The following is a 15,956-nucleotide window of genomic DNA, read 5'->3' on the forward strand; positions in this document are numbered from 1 at the left end:
CTTCCCTTCCCTTCCCTTCCCTTCCCTTCCCTTCCCTTCCCTTCCCTTCCCTTCCCTTCCCTTCCCTTCCCTTCCCTTCCCTTCCCTTCCCTTCCCTTCCCTTCCCTTCCCCTTCCCCTTCCCCTTCCCCTTCCCCTTCCTCTTCCCCTTCCCCTTCCCCTTCCCCTTTCCTTTTCCCCTTCCCTTCCCTTCCCTTCCCTTCCCTTCCCTTCCCTTCCCTTCCCTTCCCTTCCCTTCCCTTCCCTTCCCTTCCCTTCCCTTCCCTTCCCTTCCCTTCCCCTTCCCCTTCCCTTCCCCTTCCTCTTCCCTTCCCCTTCCCCTTCCCCTTCCCCTTCCCCTTCCCTTCCCTTCCCTTCCCTTCCCTTCCCTTCCCTTCCCTTCCCTTCCCTTCCCTTCCCTTCCCTTCCCTTCCCTCTTTGAGTTCTGCATGAAACCTCACTAAGATACTGAGTATATGTGGCAGACGAGTTTTTGCATTTTGAAAATGATTTGTCATTCCCATTGAGATGTCATGTGGAGTCCTGGAAGAATTACACACGGGAACTTTTGGTTGCTCCTGCTTTCCGGGAAAGCAGAAATTCACTCGGCGATCTCACACTTCATTATTAGCCCACAGCCTGTAGGACCCTAGCATCCATATCAGCAGTGACTATCCTTCCCTGGCTTTCCTTGTACCCTGAGATTAAATTGTTCCCCTTCCCTAAGCTGGTTGCTGATTCTCATAGGAGCAGATGAGGTTCCCGTTTAAACACGTAGCTCTGTGCAACCGTGTATCACATCAGCTGATATTAATGTGTGGCAAGCTAAAGATCTTTCAGCCTCACAGTAAATCTATGCAGTCCTGAGACTGTATGCTTGGCTCCAGCCATAGACCATGCAAAGTCCATACTTCCATAACCATACCTCCATCTTCAAGCTGACAAAGGCTGGCTTTTGGGAGGCAAGAGGAAAGATGGAGGATGAAGACATGACAGGAAGGGGATGGGAAGAATCCCAGGGTTCATCCATCCAGCTCCTCTGAATCATGAATGACAAGCAAGTTTGGGTGATGCTAGCTGCCAAATATCATTTAAGAGGTACCTTTATTTGCTTTGACAAAACCACATTGCATTCAAAATCCTTCCAGATCTCTATAAATAAATTCCAGAAGCTGTTAAATTAGAACCATTCGAGGCAGGTCTTTGTTATATTCTGATTTTTCTGTAAAATACACAGATTAAATAATTCTGTTAGGAAATTGTAAAGAAAGCACTGGCAAAATCGCTTCTAATGCATTAAAAAAAAAAAAGGTTGGAATCTATATCTGTGGTGATCACTTGGTGTTTTGGGGCTTAATACCATATTGAATTATTTCAGCATCTTGGAAAGCCCATTCAGTATGTCCTTCTTTAAGGGATATTTACAGATACCTCATGCAAATACACACACACAGACACATACACACATGCCTCATTGCTACATTTCATACATAAAAATGAAGGTGGCACTTTAGTAAAACGTATTAACAATATGTTAGCCTTCACTGCATCCCTTATATTTATTCCCCATCATTAAAAGGTGTGAGATAGTAAAATGGATTTGCAAATCTGTTATTTCTCCTCAATATTGTAACTTCAGTGCCTATTATCAGTTTCAGGAGAGCTAGGCTGAAGAAAGGCATTTTCTAATGGTCAAGGGTCAATGGCCCATTTGAGAGAAAACCTTGAAGACCGCAGACATCTTTTCCAGCACATAACATTTTCTATAGTCTTTCTACCTTTTCTGGAGTTGAACCAAGCTTAACCACTACTGTTTGCATATTCAGTTTGCTATAGTTTACCTGCTGTTACTTGCATCCCTAATGCTGAAAACTATTTCTGAGTACCCGTCTTCTGCTCATCTGTCTTCTAAGAGAATATGCCACATATATCAGCTATTAATAATATACTGTCTAGTCTCTTGCCTGCATATGTCCCTCATCTTCTGTGCTCATGCATCAGTCCTACTGGGTGTCAACAGAATTGGCCAGAGACAAATACTTCCATGCATATCTCCTGTTTCTTACTGCTGGCATTATATTACCCTCCACGGAGTCACTGCAGAGCCTCCATTGTTACTGCATTTTCATACCTTGAGGTTGTGATAATGTTATGGTACAGAGCATGTGCTAAGGAAAATGCAAAATAACTACCGGAACAGTGTGCTTCCAATGGGGCCTGGAACAGCCTCTCATTAGAGCTGGGCTGCCTGCAGTGACATGATGCCAGGCCCTATGCCCTACCAGATATACTTGTACCTGAATATTGTTATAATCATCAGCGGAGAATAAAATGAAGGTCTGATCCAGTCCAGAAGGAAGGTTTTAATACCATGGGGTCTCCAGGAGTGATTGGAATTACTGCTTACGCACATGACCAGCTCCAGGAAGAAAGTTTGCTCCCTTCTGACTTTTGCTAGCACTTTTATATTTACATGCAAGAGACCATCTGAGCCCAAAAGCTTTAATCCAGCACCAGAAGAAACCACTGATGCAATGCACTTCAGATTTCAGATGTGCTCCCATTTGGACTTCAGTGAATATCATCTTTATGTTTGCCATATTGATCTGTTGTGTCATCTAGCCATTCTGGCATGATGTGTTTCTTGGTCTGATCTTCTATACCAGGAAGAATAATATTTAGCAGACAGGTATTTTTCCTCTAATAGGTAAGAAAAAAGATCAAAATGCTATGTGCAATTGGCCTCTGCTGTCATCAGACTGTAGCAGCGGTGCCCAAAAGCAACTTCTCTTATAACAGCCATTTGCTCACATGCAGTAGACCGAGCTGCTCTGAGAAGCACAGGGGTTTTTGTCCTGCTGCCGTCAGGACAATTGGTCTGGCCTTCTGCAACCTTCTCAAGAGAGATTGGAAGAGAGGGATGCTCGAAGCAATCTATCTTCCACTGGGTGGCTGGAGGGGAGAGTTTGTGGATACTGGGAGAGCAGAAGGTGGAGCTGGCAAACCTCTGAAGAATGGGTTTCCAAGCTCTGCTCATCTGAAAGCTGTTTTCACTAGCGCATACTCTAATGCTGAGTCACAAGAAATGTTCCTGACAGGACCATAATGCCAAATCGTTTTGCACACCCTCCTTCGTTCATGCAGATGATGGAAAGGAAAAGACAAGGGCTGTGTTAATCAGTCTCATTTCTGAAATAGCCTTTAGATATGGTTGGAAGATGCAGAGCAGCAGAGCAAACGCAGGTCTTCTGTGATAGTGCATTAATTTTGGTGGATTAAGACTTCCAGTAGAAACAGAAAAAAAATCTGTCCATCTGTATTCACTCTGGTTTCCCTCATCAATGGGTTATTTTGATTAAGTTTTACATAGAATGTTATACAATGCAGATATTTATGACACAATAAACTACAAGATGTGAGACACAAAAAAGTTAATGAAATCAGTCTCCACTGCTTAAAGATTCCTCCCATATCCAGACACAGTGCATTAGGATGATAATGTTTAAAGAATCAGAACTACATATGTTTCTGGATTTAAAATTTTACAGAGTTTGGTGATTGATAGTCATCTTTTAAGTTGCAAGTTTTGTAGATTTGGGGGAAGGTTAGTTTGACCCTGGCCTAGATCTAGTATGGGACAAAAGTCAGATATGGCTTAGATTCATCCAAACCATTTACAACTTCAAGTATTGGTCCATCCGTTGCAGAACTAACCTAACATTTATTCCTGAAGTGGCATTAGGAAAAGCTCCTACTATTCAGTGGAAAACATTTAGGTCTAAACATCACAATGAAATTTGGAAAGGTAAGATATAACTTTAAACAGATATTCTTTCTTGTGATTTACCATTGCACTGTTCACTAGCAGTACTTTCTGAAATCTGCAGTGCATTTGCTATGTACATACAAAGCATAAATACATATTAAGATGATTAAAAAACAACTGCTCAATAACATATTGCTTGCTTTATCGACTTGTTTGTATACCTACTTAATGAGGCTAGCTACTTAGCTGCTTTAAAAAAACAACACACAAAACAACTACTTGTTCAAGAGACTGCAATATATATTAGGAAACTAATATATATATAGGAAACTGTTATACTAAGGGTGAATCTTCTGGTTTCCTGCCCCCCCAGAGAAAGGATGACTTTGTCTCCTAGTAAAGGCAATGGCAAAACCCCCACTAGGATGATTACGATTTACATTAAGTCCTAAATGCCAAGTGAGGCTCTTCAATCCCTTTTTGCAATTTTGGCCAGCGCTCCCAGGTGCTGCCATACCTGGCTGTGGGCTTCTGATACGTTTTTGATGTTCATACTCTCTGCATTTTGCTTTGATTTATGGAAACTTAACTAAATCAGTCACAGTCTGCTAAAAATTGCAAGTTCCTGGTTAAAATATGTATCTTACGACATGTGAATGCTTTCCCCTGAAAATGCTTTGCTTGCCTTTACTTAAGTAAAGTGAAAACAATTACTTAGGTGTCATCAATAGGTCTACAAACTTGGCTAAAGTTCAGGGAATGGAATGAAAACTTCATTGTGGCACCAACTGTCACGCAAGCTGAGACAGCATTTGGGCCACATAATCAAAGGATCCCTAACTTGACCTCCATCTCTCCTGCTCATGGACATACGTTGTAATGACCCATGCTAGTGTGGGAAAGCCAAAAAGGCATTATTCTTTGAATAGGAAAGAGTTTACCTGAAAAATCTGCTCCTAGTTAACAGGCTTTGTACTTCAATCTGCTATCAATTGGAGTTGCAGAGAGAGACAGCATACTTGAACGTGGCTGTCACCATGGACAGGTGGAGGTGCTTGAAGGGAAATTAGTTGTTCGTGGCAGCTCTGCAGCCCAACGTTGACCAGCTAAACCAGCCGGGTGCTGTCCCTGGGCTCCCTCTGTGGTCAACGGGTCCATGGCAGAAGGTGGCTCTTCTCCACAGAAGACAAATTTCGGCATTAGCATTGCGCCCTCTTTTTCACCTCTCCACTGACCACAGAGGGTGCTGGGGGCAACTGGGCCCTCATGCTGCGTGCAATGCCCACACTTGGGGTGTAGGAATAACCAAGTGCGAAAACTGTGTCCTGGCAACTGGATGGCCCCTTTCAAAATATGTTGTATTTCACAGCTAGGCCTGTGGCAAGTGTTTTTACTTAAACGAGTAGTTTTGAACACACCCACAGCTACACTTTGCTTACAGAGGTTTAATGATTACGTTGAACCACTGCGTGCTTAGCATTTCTATGGATTTCAAGCCTAGATAGGTTGGTTCACAGCTTCCTGAAGATCTTAAAAGCATCTTTCTGTTGGAAGTAACCCGCTCCAAGGCCACGGCAGCCGTGCCGTGTACAAACCGCTGGGTGCTGGGTTGCGCTCACTTCTTTTCAGGACAATAGAGCTGTTTTCCTTCTTTTCATGCTGCAAACCAGATTCAGCCTGGTTGCATTAAATTCTTATGTTAATGTTCCATTAATTAGCTTGCCTTTCTTTATATTTGGTCTTCATTGTTCTGCTTTTACTTTGTTTCACTCCTCGTGTAATTAAAATGTTTAACATTGTTCCTTCCTGTGGTCAGGACACATTCACTTACGTCCATGTCGCTCCCAACCCAGGCAGCGGCCAAATGGAAGCAATTAAAACCAGGAACCGTGTTGTCCCCCCTACCCACCCCCCTGCCGCCCAGCCCCTAACGCGGTGGCGACTTTTGTAAAATCCTCCGACCTTTGCCATTTCTCACGCCGGTGCCCGCTCCCGGCCTGGCCCCGCAGACAGGCCCAGCGCAGGCCGGCGTCCTCCGGAGGCTCGGGCACGGCTCGCCCGCTAGTTGCAGGAGGGCTCGGGGTCTTTCTGCTGAAATAAGGGCTTTATTATTTTTTTTTAAATTTGTGGATATGCACATGCACGTGTGTGTGAGGGCACATATACATCCCCCCCCCCCCCCCCCCCCGCCACACACACGCACACCCGCCCCCTGCGCGGGGGGGGCCGCTGCCGCCGCCTCCCGGTAGGTGGCGCCTCAACACCGCCCACCTGCGCGGGGCCGGCGGCGGAGGCGGCGCGGCCCGGCCCGGCCCGGTCAGGCCCGGCCCGGGGCGGCGGGGGTCCGGCGGGGAGCGGGGCGGACGGCGGGCAGAGCCCTGCGCCTTGCTTTTCTGGCGCTGGGGATTCGTGAGCTGTTGTTCGTTATGGGCTTGTATCCCGCTGGCGGGGGAGGGGAGGGGAGGCCGCCGGCCGGGTTACACAAAAGCCCTGTCGGCATGGCTGTCGTGTTGCGCTCGCTCTCCGCGGGCCCTCTGCACCGGGTGTGCTTGAAAAAAATAAAATGAAATAAAAGGGGTGAGCACAGCTGCTGGTTGCTTCCTGAGGGTGATCCCTTCTGAAGAGAGGAGCGGCAGGATGGCCTGCGAAAGGCCGATGCGAAGTCACCAGTGCCGCGGGCCGGCCCGCCCTGCCGTCTGCCCTAGCGGTGTCTGGTTTACAGAAAAGCTATAAAAAATGTGAATTAAAAATACCTTGATTTTCAGTCATCGGGGCCTGACGGAGTCCACCTGGCTGCAGGCACCGGTCACGGCTGCAGTCAGTGTGTGGGGATTAGGGGTGCCTGTGCAACGAGGGCGTGCTGTCACATCGGCTGGGTTTACATGCCAGTTGAGCTATACTGGCATAAAACTGGTTTAATGGAAAGGTGGATGGGTCCCTTTTGGGAATGAAAAGCTGCAGCATCAGAGAAGAGGTTGCTGGGCTATGGATCCTCACCTGAAGTGGGGAAGAGTTAGGCACCAGGTTTAGTTAACATGAGGCTAGCTGCCTCTGCCCCGACCTCCCGTCCCAGCTTCCCGACTGCCTCGTCCCGTGCCCTGCGGTACCTCACTTCCACACTTGCTATATCCGCCTCTGTGCGTGTACACTGGGGCTGGAGTTTCTACTCAAGAAGTCAGGACCTCACCTCTCTCTTACTGTTTTGTTCCCTAGCTGTAAAAGGGAGCTACTGATATTTTGCCTTGCCCAAAAGCAAACCCCTTAATCAGCGTGGGACAGCCTTCTGCTATGGTGATGGGAAAAGTGAGGGAAATGATAGATTTAAAAAAGCTCATTTTCTACTTTGGGTGTGTTTGTTTTTTATTAAACACAGAAGTTCATTAAAACAAGCTGATAAAATCAAGAGATTTATTAAGGGGTTTCTTGTTAGCCCATATCAGTTTATAGAGTATCTTCACGGTGAGGTAGTGTACTGCAAAAAGCGTGAGAGATTTAAATACCAAATATCCATGTTTGGGAAGCGGGCAGGAAGGCAGTGAAAATAGTCAAGGTGCTTTGCTGCCTTTGTTGTTTCTTCGTGGTTTTTTTTTTTGTGGTTTTTTTTTTTTTGGGTCACATTGGACACAGTCACTATGGACTTTAAAGAACTGACAGCTCAGTGTCAGAAAACACTGTTTCAGTTCACCTCTCCTTCTTAAAAATCTTCTGCAAGCAATACAGTGATCCCCAAATGGTGGGATATTTCTGGAAAGAGAAAAATATTTATGTTCTGACACGCATGCTTCCACTTTTGTATGTTTTTAACATAAGTAGCTAGGATGTTGGGAGGGGAGAGTGGTGGTATCACATCTTTGTTATTAGAATATTGACATCTCCTGCTTCATTGATTTTTTATTACAGTCCTGAGGTTAGAAATAATGATTGTCAGTGACAGCTTCTTTGCTGCTTGCTTTAGCTTCAAGTGATAATTTTGGGCATATTTTATTTTACTTTATTTCTCCCCATCCATACAGACTCCCTGCCTTTCTGGCTTATATTTAACAGGAATAAGTGGTTTGTAAAAAGCCGCCTCTGAAAAGTCTGGGGCTGCAACATGCCAGCATAAAAGATAGCACCAAGCCAAGCTGCCTTTCTCGCCACTACTGCTGCTGTCTTGGCATCTGTCGATGAAGAGCCGCTCCAATCCGGGGATCCCTGCTGGGGTGAGATATGGCCACGTCTCCAGCAACGGACCAGGCGACACCAGTGCCAGAACGCTGCGACCATCTGATGCAAGTCGCTCCTAATGAAAGTCCAGCATGGGGCTAAATGAGTTTCCTCCACTGCTGGGTGAGGGGCTAATGATAAAAGCACTCCCTGGGCTCGCCGCTGCTGTCGGTAGCTTTGTCAGGGCATATGGCAGTTGGCTAACTGCAGCTCTTGCAAGGTTTCCTCTTGCCGCGTTACCTCTGGAGTTGGCTGGCGGGCTCGGCCGAGAGTCCTCTGCCCGCTGCCCGAGGGGCGTGCAGGCGTGCGGGTGCACGGGTGCTTGCCGGGGAGCGCGGCGAAAGGGCAGGGAGTTGCTGAGCAGAATTATTTTGGCACCTGGTGACTGTTGTTATTGCTGCTGGAGAAGCACAGCTCACATAAAATCTGTACCGGTTTGCGGTAGAAAAGGCTAAAGATGTGATAGTGAGCGAGGTTAGCTGCGCTCCCTCGCACGCAGACACGCTCTGCTGCCCTGAATGTGTGGGCTGAGGCATTCTGCATTTCCAGTCACAGCATTCACAGTTTTATTAATGTAAAATAATAATAATAATAATCATTATTATTATTTTAATGAATAGGACAGTTGTGGCCAGGAAGTCCCTAGGCAGCTCACGAAATATAATTTAAAATAATGAGAGAAAGAAGGTAGATTCTATCTTTCAGTAGAAGACCTTTCATTAGAGAAACCAGCGAGAAACAGGGTGGAGAGAGGTAGATTAAAAAAACCCAAAAGGCAAATGCACACACACACACGCACGCACACACACACAGGGATCCTGCATGGAAAGTGTGCTAAGAAAAAAAAGAAACAACAAACCACTGTAGGGATAGGTGCTTGCTCGCTCTCTCTTATTCTTACAGCAATTTCTTCCACCTCCACTTTTTGTAGTTGACGTTAAATGTGAGACCTGTAATTTTTTTTTTTTCCAAACATAGCAGCAGCAGCATGTTCTCTGCACCTGTTGGTTTTATGATTTGCTTCTCACAACAATTCCTTTGCTGTTGAGACATGATCTGAATGACAGGCACTGCTGAATCAGCTTGTAAATAGAAATGGAGGTGGATTCAATGCATTTTCCAAAATAACCTCCCTCTTCATGCCTTCTGTGACTTGCCCCTTTCCAGGCATGCTTTATCCCTCTTCATCTCTTGCCATTCGATTTCTCAGTTCTGTTTTAATACTCTTTTTATCTCTCACCATTATTTCCACATTCTTGTCTTGTTCTCTTCTCACTTCATTCCCCTGGGTTTCCTCCTCAACATGATCTCAACAACTTAGATAACAGCAGAGGCATTCATAAGTGAAATGTTTAGTTAAAGCTTAGTAACCCTGCCCTTGAGATGCATTCAGGGCAGGTCAAAACCATATAAGACTTTTTTTAGAGACCTTCAATTACAGGACTCACTTGCGAGTTGTCTAGTGCAAGTGTGAACAACCGAGAGACTGCTTTAAAGCTTAGGCAGCACAGTCACTGCTCTTGACTGACCACACTAACTCCGTGGTGCCCTGGGAATAATAATTCCCCAGTCCTGAGTTACGCTGGCTTTTTGACTGTAAGGACAGAAAGCAGCTCAATGGAAGGCCATCATCTGTAACATTGTACTTAAAAGAAAAAAAAAAAAAACAAAAACAAAACCCAAAATACCCCAACAAAACAAAACACAGCCTTACTATTGCAATCACTGTCCATTCTCTATAAGTTATAAGCTCTTCTCAGTAGAGCCCTGAGTCAGGATTTTAGCATGCTTTTGGGATCTGTCAAGGACATATGTGTTTGTAGTTTATACTCATACGGCACACTGTCTGTGGATCTCAAAGCACTTTAAGCCTGTGTATCATGTAGACTCTTAACACCCCTGGCAGGGTAGGTTATTTCAAAGACTGGGCAACTTGGGCATTGCGGCTGTGGTCTTCGGAAAATTTGTTGCTGCTAAGATGCCTTCCAAGATCTGTGCCTAAATGCTTGAGGCACTATTGAAAAAGGGCTCTATGTGCCTTAGCAGATTTGCCCTGATTCATAAGCTTCTCCCTGGCATTACTGTCAATCTTGGAAGCCAGCAGGAGTTCTGGATTGGTCAGGGTAGTCACATGAAAGTCCATTTAATAGTATCAGATTGAAGCAAAGTACAGATGGAAGCTTGCTGCATTTTTCTGGCACACATTGCAAGTTGTTCCAATTACCATTTAAAACTAACCTACATCTTTGGATGAAACAAAACACATGCGTTAGCAAGTGCTTCATGTGAGCTTCAGGTAATTCTTCTGTTGGCGGTATAATTTAAATGAATCCACTTTTTAAGGGAATTTGCAGGTATTTAAAATACATTGTTGTGAATCACATGGCAGGGAAGCCCCGTCAAGTACAGAAAGCTTTATGTCCCATTTGGCTTATTGCCATGATAACATACTCAAGAAATACATTTTTCAAATGAACTGAAATAAAATGGAATTTCCTGTGAAATGAAAACATTTTTCCTGGTAAAAATTTTTAATTTGCTGTTGATAGATCTGCATATATCCAGTACAAACTGAAGTTACGTTGTGAGTGGCATTCAGCGCTTCTTAAAAGCTATGGGAGAAGCAACTGAGGGGCTATGCACCCTATGAGGTATTCTCTGAGAAGTCAGGCCCCAACAAGTCCCTGCCTGCATGAGGGCAACCCTGACCACTACTGAAAGGTGTGCAAGCCCAGCTGAGGTTCTGGGGATTGCTAGGATGTCTGTTACAAGCTCCTCTCAGTATAGTCCTGCGTTTGCTGTGCTTTATCATGTAGCGCTGCCTCACAGAATGGTTCAGGTGTCTTGATGCAGGTTGCATCCAGTTAAGAGGTTACGGTCTGTCTCCAGCTCCTGCTCAGAAAAGACTTCTTATAGGCAGCCTTAACTGTCTAACAAAGCACACTGCTTACACTAACTGTGTATTTTAAAAAAGATGCTTGCAGAACGGGGAGGGAAATTTTTCAAGTAAGCTTGGCCTGTTAGAGCAAGTTTATATAAAGACTACAGGACAATTAACTTCTTGACAGCTGCTTTTTCCCCATGTGCCCTACATAAACAAACTAAGCTACCTGAATGCAGAAAAATGAAAGTGATCGTTAGTGAACACATTAAAAGTGCCCTAAAAGGTGTTGTGAAGTTTTTCCCATTCACCTAAAATCTTCGGTTTCTCTATGGAAAAGGCTGCCCAAAATATCTTTCACCTTCTCCCATTCAGAAAAGTTTCAAGGGCAATTTTCAATTCAGAAAAAAAAATAATTTCAAATGTACTTGGAAGAGAAATTTTTCTTCTAAGTCACTTTGACTCAAAACATTCTTCAGTTTATGAAATGTCAGCTTTCTTTCTTCTCTCTACCTTTGTAATTTTTTCACCATTTTCTCAGTGTTTCAGGGTATGTGGCAGCATATTCACACTATTATACTTTTCTGTCTTTCAAAGTCAAGGAAGATTTGAAAATTGAGTGGAGGAACACATAAAAGGAAGAGGGGGGGAGACAGATGAAGATAAGAGTAACAGAAATATGTTCAGGGCTTATCCATTTTATTGCTAACCTGCCAAAGATAAGGGGGGGGGGCAGAAATCTGATTTAATATATTAAGATTGTTCTTCTAAGTCCATAAGTAAACATTTCAGTCAGAAAACAGAAATTTAATCTGATTTCAAAATTTCCAGTGTAAAATATTTGGGAAAAAATCTCAAACTAATTTTGTTTCAGAAGCTGTTTTCAATAGAATGACATTTTACATGTGAAAAATGCCATTTTGTTCAATTTATGACTTGGCCTGCATTATTCCAAAGGCTCCAAGGGAGCTGTGAAGCCATCGTCTGTGTTCTGTGTTAGTGTGGCTCTTGGACACTTCAGTAGTGGCCACATTTGAGTATCTGCTGGCACTTTATCTAAGACTAGCTTGTCTATAAGATAGCATACCCTTTTAAGCAAGAGAGTAAAAAAATCAGTTTGTTTGAAGTAAAATGATGATGGAAATAGAAATCCCAGTACTTTATATGGAATAATGCTTCACTGAAAATGTTCTTTATCTGGGTGGAAAGGGGAAGGAGTAAAAAGCTAGACTACGGATGAAGAGTGTGAAATTTTACAACTTTGTCCTGTGCCCCAGTATGTTACCAGCCACAGGAATGCATTGGAAGAACTCCTTACTCCACTGCTTATGCTGTTTCCTGTGGCCTCAGTAAATCATTTAACCTTTGTCCCTAAGTTTCCTTATCCAACAAATGGGAATTTTAATACTTAATTTTCTGCCTCAGAGGAGTGTAATGGAATTTAACTAGTTAATGACTGTAAAATGCTTTGAAGCCTCACAAAATCACCAGCTTTCTCTTTTTTTTTTTTTTTTTAAAGGAGGAATATGAGAAATCCAGGGTGGAAATATATAAATAATATAAATATATAAAACAGTCTTTTTTTTTTTGCCAGAAACAAGAGCGAACAAGTTGAATGTGAAATTAGTGCTGCTGTAGAGTATAAAGAACCAATGACTGAATAAATCTGCTCTGGAACACACCCTGGTAATTCACAATTCTATCAAACAATCTTCCATCTCCCCATTTTGAATTACTGGCATTTATGACGACTCCACCATGCATTTTTCCTTACGATTTTAACTCCCCTTTTAAAAATACAAGTTTGCGTCTGCCCAGACAAGTAGGAACATTCTCAGCATGGGATATGCAATGAATTAATTGTTTGGTGGGGGTTTTTTCCATGAAAAGTTTTGCCATCCCAGTAATATCTTCTATAGTTTTCTTCCAGTGTTTTGTCAGCCCTACACTTATCAGGTGTCATTTCTTTTTATTCAATAATTATGCCATTTTCAGTAGTGCTGGATGAATGCTTCTGAAAGCTGTCTACAAATACTCATTCCACCTCTTAAATAAACTCATTTCAATTCCATTCATACATATTTCATGTACACTTTATCTGATCATTCTAGTGAATGATTAATTGGCAGGAATGTTTGCCCAAATGAAGGATTTTGAGGTTCAGGTAATTTGCAAAAAAAATGAAATCTGCATTTCTAATAATAAAAATCTGTACTATAAACCATAACTAAACTCAGGATCAAGCAGTTACTGTACAGAAACATGAAATATGAGCCAAAGCCCCACAAAATCCACTCTAATTTAGTTCATTTGCAATGAACTAATCTTGAGCAAATGGCATACTAAGAATGATTTTTAAAACATCAGAATATTTTGAACAGGTAGTATATGAAAGAAAAACAACATTCCAGTAGTTGACAATTCATCCACAGAGTTGCAATTGGTAGAATAAATCACCTGCAAATTGTTTGGCCATTTATTGTATTTGTCATATTTGGATACTGAATTTGTTACAACAAAATTCATGCTGTTTATCTCAGCAACACAGCAGAACAACCAATTGACAATGCACTGTTGTCAGTAAGGTAGCATTTGGAGAAAAGTCGATTTACCTGCTGGATAGAACATGATTATAAAAACTAGAGTAACACATAGCATTTCCAGTTGAATAACTTATATTTTTCTCCACATTTAGTTTCAGCGTGTTCATATCCAACTGATGCATGACTTATTTAGCTGAATTATTATTGATTAAAATGGGCAAAAAGAGATGATAACCACACTGATGAGTACTATTGCAGGGTGACATTTAAACTGTCAGCAGTGCTGAGAATCAACAAAATATTTCTATAATTCCTTCTAAGAAGCGTTCATATGTGCAGAATAGTTTGAAGAAGTCACAAGTGCTCCAAGGACAAGCAATCTAATATTTACAAAACCCAGATAAGAGTATTTTGTGGCATTATTTGTCATTTTTAAATTTCAGGCTAAAATGAATAATCTCCAAGGCAAACCACCAAATTTCTCCCCTTAAAGAACAAAATGTGAGCCCATTGAACAAGCAGGCCAAACAGCACAACTTTCTGTGGTAGTTTGTATATCCTCATATCAGTTTACATTCAGACTCCTGCAAAGTGGTGCATTTGCAAAGGTCGAAGAAACATTACCCTTTATAATCTGTCTTCTTTGATAGGAAATTAATCTCTCATTATCATTCCTTTCTCTCCCGTTCTCTCTTCCTTTTGCACTTTAAAGTAAGTTGTGGCTCTACACTATATGTGACAGCTCTGTCATATGGGGATTTGGCCAAACCAAGAAGCCCATATCTGAAAAGAGAATACAAGTAGCTGAACGGTTCTGTTGCCATCGGTGGGATTACTCATTCTGAAAGTCACATCAGTGCCTTGCAGCAAGGATGGCAAGGGACAATCAACAAGAAATGTTCAGAGGTGACCGGTGTGTTGAGGGAGGAGAAGAGACATTTAATTTTTTAACTGAGAGTTAGGCACCCAATGCTGCACCATGAAGAGTTTCACAGCCTTAACAGTCTCCAGCATTCATGGCTTTAGCTAGTCCTGTATTACAGGGCAGTGGAAGAACAGTGACAATTCCATGTTACTAAAGAGCAACGTGATTACTGTGGTCCTTAAGGATGGGTTGATGCAGTAAATCACTCCATGCAGGCTGAAATTATTTCAGTTGGAGGGGTAAAAGGAGCAATGTCCTACAGCTGCTGGGGGGAATGAATCAACTCCTCTTCCCCCTCTCACCTCTGCCCCTCCTTCTATGTCGTGGAGGGCTGGGTAAGTGTACTCCTACACTGCAGGCAAGATGGGAGATAATTGACTGGTTTGTGGATCACAACAAGGCTTAGGTACAAGGAAATGACATACTGGAGACCAGTTGCCTGAACAACCAGGAACCTCTCTTAGAAAAGCAGGATATTTCAGCCCTTTACAGGTTTGCAAGTTTGACCAGGAGATGCTTTTGTTCCTAAATGTGGGCCTTGGTGGCTGTTGCTTTTAGTTCCTACCTGATTTTATTATTTGTCATTTTTAAAAGTGAGGAGTGGTTTTATTCATAAACTGTAAGGTTTATATGAGGTTCATCAGGATTCACTTCTGCAGCAGCTGAAGGTGAAGAGGGAGTGATAGTCACCAGGGGTAACCTGGTGGGGGAAATACCAGAAGTGGAGAGACACAGGATGCCAAAGGATGCGAATCACAGCGGGCAGATAAAAACTCTGTTCTGAATCACCCTCTGAAGAAGCTGTCTTTTCCCACTGAATTGGGGGATGCTGGAGGTGATCGGTTATGCTGAGGCTTAAGTTAATCTTTCTGTATACCCCCCTTTCGTAGTCTCATGGAGAACTGGACCTTTGGTTTGTGGCATCCTAGAAAATGCATTGTAAGAGTGCTGTGTTTATGGAGTCTGACTGTCTTAAATTCTGAAACATTCGGTTATTTCATTTCCTCTCAGGAAGAAACAAACAACATTTACTCCTTTCCTAGACCATCATTGCTGATTCTACTTAGCTCCTTCACAATTACTTGCAGCTGGAGCCATTAAAAAAAATAAAACACCCTCTCCCTTTTAGACCATACACAAGATGAGGGCAGACAAATTACTCTGACTACAGTGGGCTGCAGCAATGCTATCTTCATTTCCTTCCTTTCCCACTTAGTTAAGTAATGTGAAAATTGGCCTATTTTGGTATTATGATGATGATTTTGAGTTTCTCATTCTTCTCTCACATAGTGTTGGCTGCCTAAGATGACCTCAGAAACAATCTGGTTAAAAAAACAAAAAAAGTTAGCAGAAGGAAATGTTGCCTTGTAGTGGCAACCTTTCGGGTAAGAGTACCACTGTAGCTTCTGCTTACTGAATGCTTTCTGGGCTATTCTGGGAACCTGGGACACTCCCACTTATTCTGATTAACTTCTGATTAATGTAAAGAATGAAAGTACTTAAAAAAAAAAAAAAATTAGTTCTATTTCCAGTGAATTGCTTAGTGTATGAGAAGCCAGCATATGGTACAAACAGGGACAGAAAAAAGATCTCTTTGGTATTTATTTCTAAAAAAAAAGAATAAATGAGGCAAATTGCTATTCAGGCTGTAGCCTGG

The sequence above is a fragment of the Platalea leucorodia genome, assembly GCF_965183815.1.
Source record: "Platalea leucorodia genome assembly, chromosome: 1".
NCBI classification, from domain to species: Eukaryota; Metazoa; Chordata; class Aves; order Pelecaniformes; family Threskiornithidae; genus Platalea; species Platalea leucorodia.